This window comes from Triticum urartu, chromosome 4, assembly GCF_003073215.2.
Source record: "Triticum urartu cultivar G1812 chromosome 4, Tu2.1, whole genome shotgun sequence".
NCBI classification, from domain to species: domain Eukaryota; kingdom Viridiplantae; phylum Streptophyta; class Magnoliopsida; order Poales; family Poaceae; genus Triticum; species Triticum urartu.
In genome coordinates this window covers 106,908,643-106,913,874 of record NC_053025.1, presented here as the reverse complement: position 1 = coordinate 106,913,874, position 5,232 = coordinate 106,908,643, and positions in this window count along the sequence as shown.

Below are 5,232 nucleotides of genomic sequence, written 5' to 3'. Positions count from 1 at the left end.
AGGAACATCTCGTCTCCATCGTCGCTGACTTTGGGCGAGCTCTGGCCAAGATGAAGTGCCCCAGCAACTACCTCTCAGGACTTACCAAGTATGTACTCACCAGTTCAATCTTACCAATACCAGTTGCAATTAATGACTATGTTCTGTACGGTCGATGTATTAAGCATGTTCTAGTAAACATGCCTAACATGTTTTTGCTACTTTCCCTACCTTTTTATAGACATCTGGGCCATTCTCTACTCTGGCAGCACCTGTCTTGTGATGTTTAACTATGCCAATTGCATTTTTACCAGTACCGGTTTCAATGTCTATTAAGCCTGTCGCAATTAACAGTTGAATCCATTTTTAAACAGTTGCATTTCAATGGCTACAAACTTACAAAACATGACTTAGGATGTTGTTAAGCCTATTGCAATTAACAATTGTATCCATTTTTTAATCTGTCCATTTGCTACCATGCTACTCTCCGCAATGAAGATATATTAGAGATGCTGCCCCATTTGCTTTTTTGGTAGATGCTGACCCAGTTGTACTTAACATGCTTGTCCATGTACTTACGCAGGGTCATAACGGCCGATGTTGTTGTTTGCCGTCAAGGTTAGCTGCATCCCATGTCTTACAGTATTTCACATCATTTGTACAATTGCACTTTAACTTCTACCATTTACTGGTTGCCTGTAGGTACACATGTCAGTGGCACTGATCCACACTTCGACCCGGAGGAACAGCTCGCCTCTGCCGCCGCTGACTTCAGGAGGGCTCTGGCCAAGATGAAGTGCCCCAGCAACTACCTCTCAGGACTTATCAAGTATGTACCCACCAGTTCAATCTTACCAATACCAGTTGCAACTAATGGCTATGTTTTGTACTGTCGATGTATTAAGCATGTTGTAGTAAACATGCCTAACATGTTTGAGCTATTTTCCCTGCCTTTTTATAGACAACTGGGCCATTATCTGCTCCGGCAGCACCTGCCCTGTGATGTTTAACTCTGCCAATTGCATTTTTATCAGTACCGGTTTCAATGGCCATTAAGCCTGTTGCAATTAACAGTTGTATCCATTTTAAAGAGTTGTATTTCAATGGCTACAAACTTACAAAACATGAATTAGGATGTTGTTAAGCCTGTTGCAATTAACAGTTGTATCCATTTTTTAATCCGTCCCTTTGTTATCGTGCTACTCTTTCGAAATGAAGATATCACTACAAATGCTGCTGTTTTATTACCATTTGCTATTTTTGGTGGATGTTAACCCTGTTGTAGTTAACATTGGCTTTCCATGTACTTACACAGGGCTACAATGGGCGATGCTGTTGTTTGCCATCGAGGTTAGCTGCATCCCATGTCTTATACACCATCTATTCCTAAATATAAGTATTTTTAGAGATTCCAATATAGACTACATGAGGAGCAAAATGAGTGCATCTAGATTCTAATCTAAACTATATCTATAATTCTATATACATCCGTATGTATTTCATATTGAAATCTCAAAAAAATACTTGTACTTAGGAACATAGGTAGTTGTATTTTACATCATTTGTGCAATCTTAGTTTAGCTTCTAACATTTACTGGTTGCTTGTAGGTACATATATGAGGGGTACCGATCCACGCTTCGTTCTCTTTTGCGTATGGGGCAATTGTTAGGCGAAAGAAACGGGTGATTAAAATTAAGCTCTTTATTTACACTTTGTCGAAGACAACAGTGAACTTTAGGATGGTAAGTAATGTATTGCCTTTCCCCCCTGCCCACAACAAGTTACTCTATTAGACCTCAGTATCTGATATTTTTCTCTTTTCAGTGGTTTCTGAAGCTATTTACTGATGATTACCTTGCAAACTACATGACCAGAGTGGAGGCAACTAAGGTTAAAGTATATAACTCATGCTACCATGATAATGCTCTAGAAGTCTTCCTGAATACGGTGAAGGATGGGCGGGTGATCGTCACAAGGGGTTGGACAAAAGTGGTTCGTGCCTATAACATGCAGGAAGGCACATTATGGGCATTCCGCTTCTTCAACACCGTCGGCAGTCAAAATGATTTACACTTGTCTCTTCACCTTTACCGCCTTTAAATACTGTGGTTCATCATAGTTAATTGCTGCCTAATCCTGTAATTACTGAACATATTATACTGGAAATTGTGCTGAGAATTTGAATTGCACGTTTCATATTTCAAAATTTCCAATTAGAATAATACATTATAGGCAAAAATAAAAATAGAACAGACGGTCATGGACCTTTGCAAACTGTTTTAGCAGTAAAAGCGCTTGCGATGGATAGCCCAATGCCAGACAGTTTTCTACATCAAATCGTGTGTGATGTAGTTAATGAAAGCAAACAATTAACCAAGGCAGAGCGTGTGTGATAGTTACACTTTTCACACACGAGCGTATACATAAAACCATGTGGGATGTACATCCGAACGAAACGTTTTCCCTGGATTGACTGTGTGGGATGTACAAAAGAACGGAAACGTATTCCTTGGATTCATCGTGTGAGATGTACATACCTACGGAAATGATTTCTGGGATTCACCGTGTGGGATGTATATACCTACCGAAATGATTTCTGGGATTCACCGTGTGAGATGTACATACCTACGGAAATGATTGGGTTTCCATGCCTCGCCCGATCGCATACGACCCCAGCCTGGTTCCTAGGAGGGCCTATCCCCGACGATTTCTGGGTCATGTGGGAAGGACACCCTATCGCACACACTCACTTGGCGACGGTTCCAAATACCGTCACGGAAAGGGGTAAAAAACTATTTGTTTAGGACCGATGCGCACCAGTGCTGGCAAAACGGCCCGTGGGTTGTAATAGGAGAAAAAATCATAATTTTCAACGGCCATGATCATATTTTGCTGCGTCACCGAGATACACTATCACTCTTACTTTCATGAAATCATGAATGTAACATCCCAAATTTTCAATTTGGAATGTTATACATTAGATCATCATTTCATATCATGTTTTATTTGCTTTTGGTTTTGATCCTAGAAATTCTACGCAACTCAAGGACCCACGGAGAGAGTTGGGGATTTCGTTATTTTCATATTTGAGTTTTCTCAAATTTTAAGAATAGGATCATTTGATTTTAATTATTTTATCATCAATTATTTCTATTACAAAAAATATGAGAGAGGGAATAAAATGACTTTCCCAAAATAAAGAAATATTGAGGATTTAATAGTAAAATCAAATAAGATTTTATTTCGAAGTTTCTCGTTATTTTATTTGAATTTAGGAAAAATGTGCTTTTTCAAAATTGCATTTAGGCCCCAAATAAATGTTCACCTTGTGCGACTTGATTTTAGAAGCCCGGGAAATTTTATTTCGGGATTTTTGGAGTCCGTTTAGTATTTCTTTTATCTATTTTTCTGCGCGAAATAATTAAAAAAAACGAAACCGACCTACGGGCCGTGTTAGGCTCGGACTCCTCCGGGGCCGGCCTTTAAAGCCGGGGCGCCCGACCCCGCAGCCCAGCGAGCCGCCCCGCCGCCCCGAACCCTAGCGCCACCCGCGCCGCGCCGCCGCCGCCCACGCCGCCCCGCCCCGCCGCCTCGCCGCCGGATCCCACCGCCGCCGCCGCCGCCCGCCAGCGCCGCGCCGCCCCGCCGCCGACCACCGTCGCCGGAGCCCCCCCGCCGCCGCCAGAACCTCGCCGGAATTGCCGGGTAGTTTTTTTTACGGCGGTTTTTCTTTTTTTTTCTTTTTGAAAAACCGTTCGGTTTTTCCGACGAGTTTGTTCGTTTTTTTAGTTTCGTTTTTTTAAATAGATCGGTTTTTCCGATTTATTTAAATAGCGAGTGTTCGTTCGTTCATTCTAGCAAACGTTTGTCGTTTTTTTTTCTTTCCTCGGATAAATCCACGATTTTTCTGATCACGATTTCTAATCCGATTTTTGTTTTAGTATAACTTTTTGCTCGTTTATCGGAATCAGGCGATTCAAGCGCCTGGAGTTTCGACTCGAAACTCTCTATCCGTTTAACCAACTTAAATAAGTTTTTGCCACTGTAAAAATTGCCCTAGATCCAGAATAGTAAATGAAGCCTGTTTCTTTTGCCGTTTGACTTTCGTTGCTTCGTTTGATTTGATTCTTCTTGCCAACCGGAGTTCTTAAGTTGAACTTTCTGGTTAGATCTCTTATTTGAGTTTTAACTGTGCATTAGATGCATACTTATTGTATGCTTGTTTGATTGTCTGCGACAGAATACCCAGAGTGCGCCGCGTGTTACTTCGAATCTCTAGGTTTCGCGGAACATCAGCAAGGCAAGTATCACTTTGATCATACCTCCTACTACCCAGTTTTATTGCATTAGATCAATCCTCAAACATTGCATGATTAGGATCTAATTAAATTGTAGGATGGGAAGTAGTTGAGGTAGTACCTATTACCTGTTGTATTAACAAACCTTTGGGACTTACTTCTACGTTTGCCTATTATGCCATGCTATGCTAGTAGACGTGGATTGGGTGAGTGATATCCATGACAGATGTGAGTTTGTTAATTAATGGTTTATCTAAGGTGGCAACTTAAACACACATTTGGGTGGATTGAGCTACCTGGGTATTCCAGGATTGCCTGTTTTTCTTTATGGACCGCCACTCAGGCCCAAAGGGATCATGAGATTTTTCATACTAGAAACTTCCGTGTGCAGCCACAAGCTATTATGGGCTCTAACATAATTGATTAAGTCGTGCGAACTCTTACAGGGTAGACTAGCAGATGTAGGGGAAAGTAGGTGTAACGGTCTATCCATCGTAAGGTGCTAGCGCTTCTGAAAGACTATGTCTCGGTCATCCGTTTCTCAAACACCGTGTAGTGCGAGAAACCAAACGGAGGTGATCGAGTCTTGTGGGGAAATGTGCGCAAACCTCTACAGAGTGTATAAACTAATCATGATTAGCCGTGTCCCCGGTTATGGACATCTTGAGTATCTAGTACTTGGATTATCATGTGAATCTCAACATGTTACTCTAAAATTAAATTTTGATGGGTTTTGTTTAATGATGATGTTTAATTGGGATTGAGAATGCTGTCAACCATTCTCAATGTTTAACAACTATCATGATAGTTAAATAAAATTTATTCCTTTACAGTAGGGAAAAATTGGCTTTACGCAAAACTGTAACCATAGAGCTTTCCACCAGTCAAATATGCATATAGAATAGCTGTTTCATTCCATTACTCTCTATGTGTTACCTTGCGAGCATATTCCAT